This window comes from Eretmochelys imbricata, chromosome 8, assembly GCF_965152235.1.
Source record: "Eretmochelys imbricata isolate rEreImb1 chromosome 8, rEreImb1.hap1, whole genome shotgun sequence".
NCBI lineage: Eukaryota > Metazoa > Chordata > Testudines > Cheloniidae > Eretmochelys > Eretmochelys imbricata.
Window position 1 is genome coordinate 36,004,281 of NC_135579.1, and position 17,513 is coordinate 36,021,793.

The 17,513-nt window shown below is 41.5% G+C and overlaps 1 protein-coding gene across 1 annotated transcript in view; it reads right to left on the reverse strand.

Moving 5' to 3' along the window:
- The window catches only part of NRG2 (neuregulin 2), a 321,919-nt gene that overhangs the window by 19,335 nt on the left and 285,071 nt on the right, over positions 1–17,513 (reverse strand). The window lies entirely within an intron of this gene.

Sequence of the window (17,513 nt, forward strand, 5' to 3'; positions counted from 1 at the left end):
GACAATCAGGGTCCAGACACTCCAAGGGGAGAACGGAGGGTCTGAACCCCAAAGAATAAGCAGCTGAACCAACTGGTTGTATACAATGTTATTGTGTATACAAATATGCCAAGTCAGGTCTTTTATGAAAGCTTGTAATGTTCTAACTTGATGGTCCTTAGGAGATACATAGACAGAATGGGATTAGAAATGTATGTAATTATGTATCTAGAAATTGTAGTTCTGGTCATGAGCATACTAGTCAAGCACAGAACAGGGACGGCTCCTCCTAAACCAGTTGTTTACACAGAACTTACTTCAAGTACCCATCCATTGTACAGCCAGGAAGAGACAATGGTGGAACATTAGCATGGAGGGAAAACACTGAAACAACTTAAAATTAAAAAAACCACCAAACCCCAGTCTTGGAAAACTGCTAAGTCTACACTTAAACCACTACAGTGGGACAGCTGTACTGCTTCAGTGTAACTACCCCCTGCAATGACGAGGGTGACCAGATGTCGCAATTTTATAGGGACATTCCCGATATTTGGGGGTTTGTCTTATATAGGTGCCTATTACCTCCCACCTGCATCCTGATTTTTCACACTTGCTATCTGGTCACCCTAGCAATAATGGGAGGGGTTCTCCGGTCACTGTAGCTAACCCACCTTCCCAAGGTGTGGTAACTAGGTCAATGGAAGAATTCTTGCATTGACCTACCGCTGTCTACACTGGGGGCTAGGTCAGCTTAACTACGTAGCTTGGGGTGTGGATTTTTCACACCTCTGAGCTACATAGCTGGGTCCACTTAATTTTTTAATGTAGACCCTGCCTAGGAGAGAAGGAATTCCTCCTTCATGAATCACCACAGTCTGAGAGAAAGACAAAAAAACTGCAAACCCTTAAAAGAGAGGGCTTTTGAAGTGAAGGACACCCAAAAACTCAGGACCAGCATCGAAGTGAAGTGCACGTCTTGGACAGAGAGCATGCTTGGAAACTGTTCAGTGGCAATAGGTAACTTGTATTAGAAAAGGGAATTTAGCTATTACAGACATGTAGAGCCTGAGATTGAATTTGGTGGGACTTGGGACCGGAAGGGGATGTTGAGGTCACCTTTATGCTTGTAGGCTGGCTGCTGGGAGATTCTCCACACAGATTCAAATCCTGCCAGCTATGCCACTGCAATGTTTTGGGCACCACCCAGACCAGTAAGGAGTTCTGTCACCACCTGCCCTGTAACCTGGGGGCCTAACCCTAGGCTGCCATGGCTCAGAGCTCTGACAGCAGTAGCCAGCCTATGAGCGTAAGTCTTCACCCTGGCTTCCACCGGCCCAGTAACCCCTGGCAGGGTGACCTCAACAGCCCTTCCAGTGCCAAGTCCCCCCAAATCTGTCTCCCCCAAGTTCTTAACTACCCAACATTTGGATTTTCCACCTCTAGTTTGTCACCCCCAATGGAGTGAAACCAGCCCCCAGCTTTCAGTTCACTTTGCCACACACACTCCACACACAACAGAGACCTGGTGAGGATAAAAATATTACAGAATACTGCCAGAACATTACAGGCTTTCATAAAAGACCTGACACAATACATTTTTATACACAGTAACATCAGATACAACCAGTTGATTCAATTGCTTATTCTTTGGGGTTCAGAACCTCTGTCCTCTCTTTGGGGTGTCTGGACTCCGATTGTCACACCCATTCTCACACATATATACACTGATCCTTTGATGGCCCCATCACAAGGTCCAGCATATCTCTACTCTCCCTGCTGGACTGAGGACTACTTTTTTTCTTGCAACAACTGCATGCTCTGGGCCCTAGAGTTATTCCAGAAACCACAACATCTGATACACAAAAGCATACAGGTGCTGAAAGGAAAAACTTTCAAATAATCAAAGGTTGGGTGGGCATGGAGGAGAGGTGGTTGGAAGACAGGGAGGGGACAGAGTATTGAAAATCCAAAAACCTATAACAGCAGTGGATTTTTTAAAAGAAATCCTGGGAAGTAATCTAATTAATTTTTCAACCCAGACAGTAACACAGATGTTAATCCTCTTGGCAATTGTGTTCCAGGAATGAGTTGTATCATGGGACACTGCACGGTCTCAACCACACTGTACAATTCACATACACTTGTGAAATTAAACTGAACTTCACCAGTGATCTGTTGTTTCTATTAAGATATGGCTGTAACAAGCAGGAGAGATACATAGTTATTTGTAATGGAAGACTTTTCAGCGCCAACGAAATCAGTCACTTGCAACAGATTAACAGTACACTTTTAGAGAGAAGTAATTTATCCAAACTGATCAGGTCCGTAAAACTGTTCAGAATGGAGTCAGGGGAAAAGCTAAGATTCAGACTGCCTCAAATCAGTTCAACCCAAATATCCTCAACCAATCACATGGCTAGGGGCATTTATTCTTCTTGTATGAATACAGTAGGCCAAGGTATGCCCTCAGTTACTTGGGTGCAGATCCACTGAAATCAGTGGAGTAACTGGATTTCTAACTGCATAACTGAGAGAAGAATTTGGTCCATTATATCATCTTGTGAACCCGATGGGAGAAAGAACCAAAAAAAGACTTGTACCATGAATAAGTCAATATGTCCCAGTAGCATGTATTATTTATACAGCATTCTGGGTTGTTGGGGTTTGTCCCTTAATTAGCATTCTCTAGAAAATTTCTCATAGAAATTAGGCAAGAAAAACCCTGCTGAAGTTGCTAGGGTGGAATGTTCCACCAGGAGACACTAAGTGTCCTCACTACACTATACCTGGTATTCCCCAGCAACTGCAAAGGTATAGGAGGTAAAACCAGAAGGAAAGTAAGAATGGCATCAGGTGCTAGGAATGCTAGAGTCATGCCTTGGTATTAGGATAAAAAGTATTTTATAAAAAGCAAAGAGAAAATAATTTGGGATTTGAGCCTGTCTTAGCCCACCACTTTTGGAAGTATCTAATATAGAAAAAATGATTCTCTTTCTGAGGGTCTAAATAGGAGAAAAACAGCAGTAGTTAATTGAGAAGCCAGAGAGTGTCAAAATCCACCTGGTTTTGTTTCTTTTTATCAACGTGCAAAAATAAATCAGAAATTTTTCATTTTGCACACTGTGAACATTTGTTCTAAAGCAGTGATCCAAAAAGGGGTGGGGGGAATCTCCAGTCACTCCGCTCTGCACTGTGAACCTCTATGACGCAGGCTGCACATGTCCTGCATGTCAAACTTCCGCTGAACTGAACACGGGTTCTGGGGAGGGAATGAATGCAGCACACACAGATATTCACACTGCAGGCAAGAGAGGAGACTTTTAGCATAGTCATTATTACAGATGACAGGAATAGAGAATTTCTTACCTATTCTGTCCTTTCTGCATCCTAGTGCCACCACTACAGGCATCTTCCTTCAACATTCATTAGAGACGATGACATCAAGAATCTCCCAAGCTTTGGTGCCTCCATGTGCTTTCCTTGGCTGATACTGGGTTAGGGTAGCATGTCCTCTGAGAAGCAGTTAATCAAGTTCCTCCTCAACTGGGATAAAATTTACCCCTGTGCAGAAGGCCAGCGCAAACCTTCTGCACTAGCTCTAAGGGGTTAAGGTGGGACCTAAATGGTGCTGAGGTCCTGTGCTGACTCTGCACAGAGGTGATTTTTTTTCAGTTGTAATGCAGACTCATACAGACGATTTGTTGTTGGAGCATGCGGTCTGATCTGATGTTCTCTGGCCTCCCCATTACGTCAAATCATCATATGTCCTCTTTTGGGAAGAACTCACATTTGGAGTTTTTTGGGTTGTTTAGCTCAGCTTTTTTGCTTTCCCCTTCCCTGTATTTTTGCCTGATGGGGAATACTGTGCATATTCTGTTCTGGTAGAAGCACGGAAAGGGAAAGCCGCATATTTACACGCCTGGATTTCATCAGTATAGCCCCTTTCACTTGGTCAAATGTTCCAAGTTCTCCAGGTCAATCATGTTGTGGTTGGAATCATTAATGAAAATGTACATTCCACCTTGGGAAGTCATCAGACTTGAGAAATACAAGAGGGGCCATGACCTGACTGGAGGGGACCAAAGATTGGGAGATTTTCATTGTCAGTGTCTATAACTCCAGTGTGACTAATGATGAAGGAGGAGCTACTATACTGCCACAACTGGTGGCACCAGCATAAAAACAACAGGGATAGCTAATATAGGCAAGAAGCATGATTTTATTTTGCTGAGGTGAGCAGTGCTCTACAGGCCTCAGGCATTGCTCACCTCACAAATAGGAAACATTACTCTTTTGAGCTGTCAGGACCGGCTACCTCAGTCTCAGAAATGCAACATGAACCTCCCTTCGGTGGATTTTGTGAACCAATTTTAGTTGACGTAATCACATTTTTAGCATTTAATTTTGAAAAGAACAGTTTTTCCTGGAATATATAAACAGCAAATTCATTTAGATTTTAGTCAGATCTAAAAAATCATGGCTGGCTTAACAAGATACTTTTGGTAGCAGCTCAGAAAGTTCTGACAGTCTCTTTTTCACAGTTGGTGTTATGAATTCCATACAAACAGCAAGCAATCTGTTCTCCATTTGATCACTGATGTGGAGTATTGCATGTGTAAAGGCCAAGCCTGCGTTTTGAGAGATTTAATACAAATTTGCCAAAGCCGCTAGATGTGATTTTTATTGCTTGTGGATGAATCTGTTCAAGATTTTTTTCTGCTGGGTGAACATATTTGTTCATAGCAGATGGGAAGGAAGGGGGAAGTGATCCGATTCTACCTTGAGACCAGGGAAAATGATATTTTCATAGAGAATTTTCACTATTCACAATTTTTGCTGAAAAAATGTTAATTTTTTCAGATGCAAACCCTGCCTTTTATTTAATGGAAAAAAGGAGGGATAGTGGTGGGAGAGGCAAATGAGTTAGTTTTTTCCCCACAGCTTTCATCTATACTGCAACCCTTTTTCCTCTGGATCAAATCCCACCCCCACTGTGCAGCACAATTCAATGCATGACTGTTGAAAATAATCTAGGTTGGTTCCATGAAGTCTCATTAAATTGATGGCTGATAACATAATCCCTTCATGTTACGTAAGCTCACTGGGACAGTGACAGAAAGAAAATAATGTAAAAATATACAACAATTTTATGTTTAATTTATATTATAAGATCTTTGTGGTAGGGCCAGTCAATTTTTGTCTCTAAAATGCCATGCACACCTATGATGCCATACGAATAATAAATAATAGTCCTCATCATCATTCTAAAGCAATGACATTATGGATAAATCATTTAATGTCAAGTAATTCAGACACAGTCACAGTTACAGCCATGGGTACTATAGCAAACACATGGGCAGTGAAGAATGGATGAAGTAGAGAAGACAGCTAAAGATCCAGCATAGTAATGTTTATTGCCTAATAATGACACTTGGAATGGACAAAGAAAACAAGACAGAAGTAAACTAAAAAGGGATGTCAAAAATCCTCAATTCTAAATGTTATTTAAAAGTGTATTTGTAATAGCAGCACCAGTTTCTCTATAATTCCTTCTCCAAAATCAAGTCACTTTCTGTAGCACAGAATTGCCTGCTGGGAGGATGTGACTCAGTCCTGGCAGGCTGCTTCTGGCCTACTCTGGAGCAGAGGCTACTACCTGTGCCGAATTCTGCTCAGTGTTGTGGCAGTTTGGAAAGGTGGACAAATATCCATTGGGGGATGTGCTGAAACCACCAAACCCCTTTGCACTTGGAGCCCAATCTTAATGGGTGCTGACCCTCTCGCGCAAGATACCCAGCTCCACCATTTCCATTCAAACCAGTGGGAGTTGGGAACACCTAGGACGGGACCCTGGGGAAGAAAGGATTTGGGTCCCCAGGAGACAAAGCCCACTCTCATTATGCTAGTGTCTAGTGATTTGCACCAGATAGCTGAGAGAAGACTTTAGCCCCCGGACCCCAGAGGTGTGTGGCTCATGCCCCAGTGAGCCCATCAAATGGAATTAAAGTGTCTTAACCACATAGGTCTACTCTCTGCTATACTGAGCTAACATATCTCTCTGGCTGCACTGAATCTGGACTAAAGATATATAAGCAGAGAGAAAAACAGTTCAGGGCACTTATCAGATCCCCTGTGGATCTCTGTGTGCACAGCTGGGCACCATATTGCACAAAGGAAGGCATTCACCTAGAAATGATACAACACAAGGCAATAGCAGATCTCAGGGATCTGCAGGAAGCGATAAAGGAAATGTTTACAGAATGGAGGTAGCTTTTACTGGAAATTTAAACCAAATTCTGCTCTCAGTTACCCACGCATAACCCCACTGAAGCCAAAGTGGTTACATGGGTGCAACTGTGAGAAGAATATGGCCCCTGGAGGAATGTGAGAGAGGTTTGCCAAGAGGCATCAGCATAGTCACCAGGCCAAATCCTGCTGTCTTAACCAACCAAAACTGCACTGGGAGTTCTGACTGAGTAAGAACTTGGGGCAATATGATGCCATTCATTTTTATGCCAGCTCCTTCAATACAGAAACATGGCATAGCCCTGAATAAGGAGGGTGGGCCTTGGCTCTTTATGGTTTTGCACACTGAGTAAGTGTTTTAAAACCAAATGGCAATGTAAAAATTAGAGAGTAAATAGAGAACTCTGCCAGAACTATGCCACACACAGAAAACAAATGAGAGGGGACGCAGTACAAGGGAAGATGACTGCAGCACAAAATGTGAACTCAAGAGACCCCTGCACTGTACTTCTGGAGAGAGAGTTAAGGGGGATGCAGGACAAAAAAGTGGGATTATGATCATCTAGAAAGGAGCCATGTGTTTCGCCAAATGGGGTTTTCCTGTTCCTAAAATTATCGAATGGTAAAATTTTCAAAAGCATCTAAGTCCCTAAGACTCAGATCCTTTAATACCTTTGAGGGTCTGGGCCTAAGGTGCTTTTGAAAATGTTAGCCTATATTCCTTGATCTGGATCAACGCCCAGTGAAGTCAATGGCAAGACACTCCCCAATTGACTTCACTACGCTTCCAGAATATTTCAGCTGACTTTAATTGATTTACCTTTTGAAACCAACTTCTTTCAAACCACGCACGTTTTGTGAGAAAAGCATGACTCTGACTCCAATCCCCGACTGCCCTTCTTGTTCCCCAGTGGCCAAAATTCTAGACTTTCTGTTACCAGAATATTTGTCCGTTACCAAGCTACATTTGCTGGTTACCTTTCAAACTTACACAAACCCCAGCTCTTCAAGTTAAATACAGAAAAAACATTTGCAGTGAGGAGACATATAGCAAATTAGTATTCCAGTAATGCCTTGCACATCGTGCTTCTTGTCATGACAAAGAAAAACGTGCTGCTACAAATACATGTGTGTTTTTATAGGTTCACATTTGGGTTTTTTTGATCCAAATATCTTTCTGGGTACCAGTAAAAAGAGCAGAACAGCTGATTTTTTAATCATCCCATTAAAGCCATAATGTTAAGGACTGTGGGCAGCTTTTAATGGCTTCTGATTAACAAATGAATGGTTGTTCCATACCCTTTAATTCAAATCCAAGATGCTCTGCCAATGCAGAAAGAGGACAAGGAAGAGAAAGAAAAAAAGAAAAAAAGGTCTGTCAGAGATTTCTAAATATACAAAATATATACACACTGCGTGGTTAAAGCAGGTTAGCTTTTCCTATTCATTGTCTCAGTAGCAGTAACTAGGAATACAACGTTTGCATTAATATGTTTTTAATTCCCACAAGAGGTATTGTTCCATGTAAAGAAATGTTCAAAGAGATAGCAATGGTAGTTAATCATGAATTCTCTAGAGATGAGACATGTCTGTTAGTGCCTGAGATGGAATTCAGCTTTTAGTTGGAATAAACATACACAGTTGAGAGACATATCCTGACACCAGAAAGGCCAGCATACATAGCTGCTGCAATGATCTCGTAAAATGGTTTCCTGTACTTGCACGCCCGGGGTAGGCACTAGTCAATTTCACAAGCCGTTCTGGATGTGCAGGCCTTCAAACAGTACCAAGCAAAAAGATACAATCTATTATCCTTAATTAATGAGGAGACTTCTGTGCACATAGTCTGAAGTCTGATCTCAGATACACAGGTACATCCTGCAGCACGGCTTTTAAAATCCACTGACATGCATGTTGACTGTGCACGTCTATTGGCTATAGTAGTTCTTACAGGGGTGTAGTTCATTGTGTACGTACTATATGTAATTAATTATGCAAATATGTAGCTGCTTGTGCAAGACAACAATCTCTGTGAATCTAAAAATCAGAATTGTTCTCAAAGTTTCTTTGACGTTTATACTCTTCCACCTTTGACATACACTGTGACCTTGCTTTCATTAGAAAGAACAGGAGTAGTGCTGAATTAAACAAAAATCTGATCGTATACAATTGAAACTTCAAATTAGTTAAAAATAAGGAAGCAATTTATGTTGGAGAGCTATTGCTGAGAGAAATACCAGTTTACTTAATGGACCAACAATGCAGTTAAGCTGAATATATTCAACATAGCTGAGAATTTTTGTATATCATCACACCCAACGGGTGTTGATGATGCAGCATTATACAGGAAAACACCTATCTGCATTAACAGCAGTTTTGCCTGCATGAACATTCAGACCCTGAATATACCTCATTGCATATAAAGCAGAGGCCACCATACACAAAACATGACCATTCCTAATTTGTGGACGTGAATGTTATTATGCTCCAGTTTCCACAGTAACCACTTTTGTCGTAGAGAAAGACAAGTTTTTCTCTGCAACTGTACTGAACTTTGGGGGATTAGCACTAACCCTTATGGACTACAGTAATAGTCTCATCTAAAGCAGGTTCCTCTTTTATACTCCATTTTTGAGTATTTTGCCATTTCCTTACCACAGAGCCTGATTCTTCCCTGCTTTGCATTTTGAGTCACTGTTCATACCCGGCAAAAAGAGTGCAAAACGCTGCCATCTCGTAGTATTTCACAACTACTTTGCACAGATATGAATGACAACACAAGGTTGAAGAGCAGGAGAAAAACAGACCCAACTAACGTATTCTTCTGAACCTTTTGTTTATCATGTAAACCCTGGTTCTAGATTTACTTTATTTCAGTTTTTTTATCTTGTCAATTGATTTTTTAAAATATATATATATGAAGGTAATGTGCTAAGTTATGGAGCCATCTGATAAATGCATCAGTTGCTTGCCCAGTAATTCATCTCCCCACATGACTTATTCTAACCTTCCAAACGTCTGAGCAGCTTCAGATGGATGTGATTTAAAATATTTTCACAATATTTCCCCAGTTTACAGAAATTTTAGCAAAAAAATTTCACTTGTCATTTCAGATTTTGTGTATCCACTTTCATTTACTGGGTTTGATCTTGAGGTTTTGGTTTTGTGCCAGGGGTTTTCTTCTTCATTATCAGTTACGATTGGTCAGTTTAGTCCGACAGTGGAATGTTTAAAAACCAAAAATTTTCCATTCGTAAATTGATACATGTTGATTTAAGAAATTTCAGTAGAAAATTACACAAAATGAAAATCAACCTGTTTCAAAAAGTAAAGGAATGAAACCATCTTGGAAGTTCTTGAAATTTTTGTGAACTATTTTTATTTCTCAGCCAGCTCTTTATATGTATATAAATGGCTTCACGTTTCAGTGTGGTAAAGATAAAAGCAACTGAAAACAGGGTTCAGAGTAACAGCCGTGTTAGTCTGTATTCACAAAAAGAAAAGGAGTACTTGTGGCACCTTAGAAACTAACCAATTTATTTGAGCATAAGCTTTCGTGAGCTACAGCTCACTTCATCGGATACCGATGAAGTGAGCTGTAGCTCACGAAAGCTTATGCTCAAATAAATTGGTTAGTCTCTAAGGTGCCACAAGTACTCCTTTTCTTTTTGTGAAAACAGGGTGTTATAATAGCAAGTTATAAGCAACTTTAACTACAGGCATCATTACCTGTGCCGCCTATAAATAAATTAAACTGCCTGGGAATCATTCCCTACTTTCTTAAATGTGGAATTTCCCCCGTCCTTGGCCTCAGACAGGTGTACATCTGCACAGAAATACCACAGCAAAGGAGGAAACATTTCAAGGGCAGGTGGAATTCTTTTAAATAAAAGAGGTGTATGTTTGAAGTTGCTCAGGGGGTCAGAATGTTACAATATGCACCTGAAAAAGAATTACCAGGCAGAGAGCAATCGAAGTGCAACAATGTGCATGAAAAATATTTACCTTACGGCTTTGCAATTTATCATGTGGTTCTGCTATTTATCCCATGGGTAACACCTCCACGTATGTGGTGTACACACCCACCTACCCACGTTATATATACATATTTATATTTTATGGTGTGTCATTTGGGAGAGGAGCGAGGGTGCGGCGTGCTCAGTGGAGGAGGCGGAACAGGGCGGGAAGAGGTGGGGTGGAGGTGGAGCGGTGGCACGAAGAGGCAGAGTGGGGGCAAGGGCTTGGGAGAAGGGCTGGGGTGGGGGCGGGGAGAGGCAGAGCAGGGGCGGGGCCTTGGGGGAAGGGGTGGGGTGGGATGGGGAAGGGGAAAGATCTGAGGCAAAGCAAGGGGTCAAGAACCACCGGTCACATTGGAAAGTCCGTGCATGTGAGACTAAGAGCCAGATTTTCAAAGGTATTTAGACATCTAAAGATGCACCTATGCACCTGGTGGGATTTCAAGAGTTCTTAAGCATGTTAGGCACTCAAATCTTTTTGATATCAATAAGATTTAGGTACCTAACCTACTTAAACAAGTCAGTAAATCCCATTAGGCACCTATTGGCATCCGTAGATGCCTAAATGTCTTTAAATATCTGGGGCTTAGTCACTTAGGCACTTTGCATTTTAGCCCTTGGATAAAATTTTTTATATATATATCTGTTAAGGTAGCATTAAGCTTGTATATTTACTTCATCGGATGCATACTGTGGAAAGTTTAGAAGATCTTATTATATACACACAAAGCATGAAAAAAATACCTCCTCCCACCCCACTCTCCTGCTGGTAATAGCTTATCTAAAGTGATCACTCTCCTTACAATGTGTATGATAATCAAGTTGGGCCATTTCCAGCACAAATCCAGGTTTTCTTACCCCCCCCCCCACACACACACAAACTCACTCTCCTGCTGGTAATAGCTTATCTAAAGTGACCACTCTCCTTACAATGTGTATGATAATCAAGGTGGGCCATTTCCAACACAAATCCAGGTTTCTTTTTGCGAATACAGACTAACACGACTGTTACTCTGAGTGGGGGGTGGGGGGGTGAGAAAACCTGGATTTGTGCTGGAAATGGCCCAACTTAATTATCATACACATTGTAAGGAGAGTGATCACTTTAGATAAGCTATTGCCAGCAGCAGAGTGGGGTGGGAGGAGGTATTTTTTTCATGCTTTGTGTGTATATAATAAGATCTTCTAAACTTTCCACAGTATGCATCCGATGAAGTGAGCTGTAGCTCACGAAAGCTTATGCTCAAATAAATTGGTTAGTCTCTAAGGTGCCACAAGTACTCCTTTTCTTTTTGCGAATACAGACTAACACAGCTGTTACTCTGAAACTTGTATATTTAAACGTAGGAAATGCATAGTTCTCATAACACCAATAATTTGCCTATATTACACATATAATCATTTTGATAACTACTTAGGGTACATAGGCCCAGGTTATTCAAAAGGACGCACTGCCAGATTTTCATTGGCTGAGCATCCACAGTTGGAGCCATATTTTCAAAATTGTGAAGAGAGTTGTCACTTTGGATGGGCTATTACCAGCAGGAGAGTGAGTTTGTGTGTGGGGGGGGTGGAGGGTGAGAAAACCTGGATTTGTGCTGGAAATGGCCCAACTTGATGATCACTTTAGATAAGCTATTACCAGCAGGACAGTGGGGTGGGAGGAGGTATTGTTTCATGATCTCTGTGTGTATATAATGTCTGCTGCAGTTTCCACGGTATGCATCCGATGAAGTGAGCTGTAGCTCACGAAAGCTCATGCTCAAATAAATTGGTTAGTCTCTAAGGTGCCACAAGTACTCCTTTTCTATTTTCAAAAGTATTCAGCATTCAGAAGATCCCACGGTGACAATTATAGCCAGATGTTGGGTTTGGAGCTCTTTTGAAAATCTGGTCCTAATTGTGGTGGCTGAACCTTTCTGAAAATTCTGGCTTTAATACCTAATTTATTATACCAAACACAGTAGTCATCATTAAAAAAACATCTACTGTAGTCTGGTATTTCATACTTCTGCAGTGTTTTTGGCATTCTCCATACTTAGAATTTATACCGGTGAATTAATACCATGAGCCATAAGTACATTTTCACTGTGGCCTACTATATATGCTTGAGTTAATATTGCTACCAAACAAACATTTCCTGGCTTTTTTCAATTTAAATGTTTAACATTAACTAGGCATTCACATAGCTATGTTTTTGCGATATGTACTATACAAATGCACAGGTACTACATCCTTGGATAGTCAAACACAGTCCAGTTAGCTGAGACAGAATCAGCTGATCTAAAGTATCTTTATACCATTACCTTTCTACTGGCACATGGTCAACAGTGTTCCACACCAATATGCATTCACCAGCTAGGCATTTGTTAACACAATCTCAGAGAGGGCGACTGAAGGCACTGCACATTTATGGCAAAAACCTTGTATCTGAGCCATCTGAACTAATTTCATATTCGGTGAAGGATTTGGGGCCACATTTCCTGGCTCTCATACTTTTTTGTGTTGATCACATTGCAGGAAATACAACAACAGGGAAAAGTTGATCTTAAAATAAAAATAATTTCAACCCCGAGCTGCCCAACAACATTCAGAATGAAAGTAAAAGGTTGATATATATATAGAGAGAGAGGGACAGACAGCGTAAAAACTGAGGGAAGTTTTTTCAGTTTAATGCATCCAAGTTGGCTGCTGCTCTTACTGCTCCAGCTCTGCTATCGGCCAACATCAAATCACTCTACGAGTTAAGCCTCCTCACAGAAAATCACTGAAGCAGCAGCACCAGTACAGGACTTAATAAAGCATATGGGCACATGAGGGCTGGGATCTTAAAGATATTTAGGTGCCTAAAGATGCAGATAGGTGTTTTTTTCCAAAAGGCCTAAGCACTAGGACTTAGACATGTACCACACTTGGATGCTTTTGTACATTCCAGCATCTTTAGGCATCTAAGTGCCTTTGAAAATCTGGCCCTTAGAAACCAACTGTCACTGAAATTCAATGGCAGTTGGGTACCTAACTCCCCTAGACTCTTGAAAAATCCCACCACTGAGACTCAATTCACGCTTGGTGTAATTCCATGCAGATTGAGCAGAAAAGCAGTATTCCCTTGTGCTGAGAAAGAGACTTCAAGAAGCACCGTTTTATTGCAAAATGATGACTTCTCTTAAGTAATTTCCCTAATCTACTCCAGAGCTGGGTGGACTGTAAGAGGGCTGTGAGGAGAGAACAAGGTACCCAGTGAACCAGCCTCCCATGGAAGACAAGACAAACTGTATATGCACAGTTGGGGACAATTTGAAGGGGGGTGGGAGGGGTGTATGTGAAAACAGCTCCCCCTGTGGCATGTTAGGGAAGTAAAGGTTTGGAGTTTTTAAATCCCTCTCCTGTTCTCTTCTTTTGGTGGCAACAAAGGGGTCTAACAGCCCTCCTCAGCCTGGGGCTTTGGGCATTACAGTCCACTTGCAGCCATTTTTCAACCTGCAGGGCATTCGTTCCCACCTCAGCTTGCAGACACACAGTTTAAAGGAGTTACTTTAAGGAATTAAGCCTCACAACCCCTTATTTTATAGAAGGAAAAATTGAAGCTCGAAAAGGTGAAGACCAAAATTTTCACAGTTGAGTTCTTAAACTTAGGCACGTCAGTCAATATTTGGAACCGAAATGCCGCATTTTCAGAGATACTAAGCACCTCTTCAAGTCAAACCACTTATATTTAGGTGCCCAACTATGGATTTAGGTGCATGCCTTTAGACACCCAAGTTTGCAAATTTTGGTCTAAGTGACTTGCCAAAGGTCACACAGCAAGTCAATGTCACACCCAAAAACAGAGGCCAGTTCTCTTCAATCCCAGGCCAGTGATTTTACAATCAGACAGTGTGTCTTTTCTTACTACTCTAGTATCACAATACACATCACTAAGGGCCTGCTTCTGTTCCCATGGAGTCACTGGAAACAGGAAGCAAGCTCTACACAAGCTTATATTGCTGCAGCTGTGTCAGACAGTGAATACACTAGCCTGAGCAGTGCTGATATACATGGGAGATGATGGCACTGGTAAGTGATGATCTGAATCAAGTGTGGATGGGCCGGGCCTCTCCCCCACATTGGAGCCACAATGGGAAAGGGCAGTGAACAGATGTGAAGAAGGAATGCTAGCGTTTAAAATTTATGTGTCTACCTTCCATGATGCTCCAGAGCAGAAAAATTGGAGGAAACTGCCATGAAATATGGGATGCAAGTGAACGTGTTCCAAAAAAGAGCAAACCTTACTGAATCAAACAGCTGGAAGATGATGCATGGCCCTGATCTGTACTTCCAACCAAAACCAGCGTGAGGACAATTCCACACCCATCACATGCTGATCCCAAGATACATTGGACAGATTTTGTATGACAAGTAGGTTTAGAAGTGCACTGTCTACACTGGCACTTTACAGCGCTGAAACGTGCTCCGCTCAGGGGTGTGTTTTTTCACACCCCTGAGTGAGAAAGTTGCAGCACTGTAAATTGCCCGTGTAGACAAGCCCTGACTGCCACAGTTCAGAAATATTCATCATTGGGTCAACACTTCACTCCTTAGAATTAAGTAACTCATATGCCTTAGGCTGGCCTCCTACCCAGGGATGAATCTCACCCATGGAATATAAATCATACAAATAGCAAAGAATTAATTTGATTGTAAGTGCTATCACTGCCTTGTGGTGTCATTAGCAAAACCTTGGGTAAGGAAAGGCGTTCGTTCAGAGTATGTTTTTAAATTGAGAGATTATTCCTTTAACTAAAACAATAATATGCTAAAATAGCGTTGGCTGGAAAACTACTGTTGGAAGCACTTTCTTTGTCTATTGTGACATCACAGATGAGCTTTGCTGTGTATTTTCTCTGCAGCTGGGATGGGTATAAGAATGGCAGACCTATGGTTATACAATCCCTGTTGATTTTCTGGTCACATTTTGCTTTAAAAATGTCAGGCAAGCATCTCCATGTGACTAACAATTCAAGACAAGATGGCCATCACGGAACTGTAGACTTCTGGGAAGGTATCTTTGCCGTAGCTCCCCTAGCCCCCCGAGTGCCTAAAAAGCAAAGGCCAGGTGGTCAGTGCTCTCATAAACTATCCTCTTCAAAGCAGCTTTGGGTTCAAAGCAGCTGAGTGGAACTGGCCTCCACAGCCCAACGGGTCTGAGAAAGAAAACCAGATGGAAAAAATCTGAGGGCAAGCATATAAAATTCTTGATAATAAAGTCAATTCTCATTTCACAAGGGTTCAACTTTGCTCCAAAAAGTCTGGAGAACAATCCATGCTCTCCCCCTAGAAACATGAGGAAAGGAGATGATGCGCTGAAGAGAATGGAATGATGGATAATACTTCAAATCCCAGGGTGCAATTGGCCCATAACTTTTCATTAATTGCATAGCAATTTAGCTTGCTCAGTACCTTATTAATAAAAAGAACATAGCAGGTTTTTGCTGGTACTGAAATATCCTGCAAATGGCAGTGTATTAGCAGGCTCCTGTGATTACTATGTAATTAACCTTAGTAGGTCCCAATGTATAACCTGCACTGTAGTTCAAGACTGAGAAATAACCCTGTCATTATGATAAACCACTAACTCCCTGTAATTACCCGGCCACAACATGCCACAGTAATTACCCTACAATTAAACGGTCCGCAGTTATCATATCACCAAAGGGTAGATGCGTGATGACTGTGGAATTTAAAGTGTTACAATGTTGTTGTTGAATTCAGATGAATAAGAGACAGAGGAGGTAAAAGAGAAAGGACAATGAAAAGGGCATACAAGTTTGTTCTTTTTATGAGAACATACTTCCTGTAATCCAGATCTGTACCAAATAGAAGTAAATGTTCTGCCCTTTACTTTTCTCCCTATATCCCGGTTATCACATAGGAAATAAATTGTTGAATAAATTAAGTGGTGTGTATAGAAAGGGTGAAATTCAGGTGTATGTACCACTGAAGACCCACTAAAGCCCTACATTGAGGACTTATGTAGTACATGGGAATGAATTTTGGTTCAAATGCATAAAACCAGCACAGAGTGTGAGTCCAAATCATATCTGTTCTGAGAGGATCAAACATATATTTACAGTGCTGTTAACATGAAGACCCCTCACTTTGGGTAGGAATCCCCTTGATTTCAGAAGGGGATAGGCTGGGCCCTAAGAGACCCAATGGATTCTGCTTAATAGCAACCTCTCGGTTCCCAGTTAAAAGCTGCTATTATCTGGAAGTTGCCAATAAGCAACTTTTTTTCAGGGGGGATACATAAAAAAATGAGCCCAGAGCAATGACACATTGTACAGTACACTAGTTGTGAAACTGTTTATTCACTTTCAGCATGAAGAAAACCAAACATGGCACACAGTAATGGACATCTGATGTACCACAATGCTTAGAGCAAATTTAGGAAATTACAGTTTGCTGTATGTCACAAGAAATACTGTAAAGTGGAACACTACTCTACAGTACTGTATGAAGCAAACGCTTTTGAAAAACCCCAGAGAAAATGTATCAAACACCTGCAGTACAATGTCTCTGTATGCTGAACAGTACTGTACTGAGTGTTCCTTATGTGTCACACAAATTAAAGCAGCAAAAGATTTTATAACAAATACAAAAAAATATACCAGTAAAAATGTTTTTTAAGAACAAAATTTGTCCAATGTTCTCTGCATTCTGCACGTTGCCACCTCCACCTGCAAATCTTTCTCAGGTTTGCATGCAGTGTCAGAACCGTTCTCAAAGCCACGACTCTGGCATATCCTGCCAAAAATATTCTCTGCACATAGCTGCTCCATGGGGGAATGCTCTTCGGGTTCATCATCAGAGACACTATCCTCTGGTGCCTCATCAGCCTGGTGGGGCTTTCCAGCCACTGCTGTCTCCAGGAGTTTAGTATAAGAAAGCTCCCCTTCTATCTCCAGATGACTGTCAGACTCAACAATGGCCTCCAATTCCCCTGTGGTTGGGTTTTCAGGAACAGAAGCACTGGCCAGCACATTAGTGTCCACCATTTTCAGTTGGTGAAAACCTGCCGTTTCTGAAGTTTAGTTTAGAACAGTCTGGGGAGAACAGAGGCCTCTGACTCTGTAGCAAGATGAAGTTAATCAGATCTGGGTTTTTTGGCAACATCCACCACTCGCAGGTGTGGGTCAGTATCCAGAGAGGCAATAACTTGTGCATTAAGACAAGCACAGCTATGACCTTTGACATTTTTAATGACACATGTTCACTGGCTGCATGACTGAG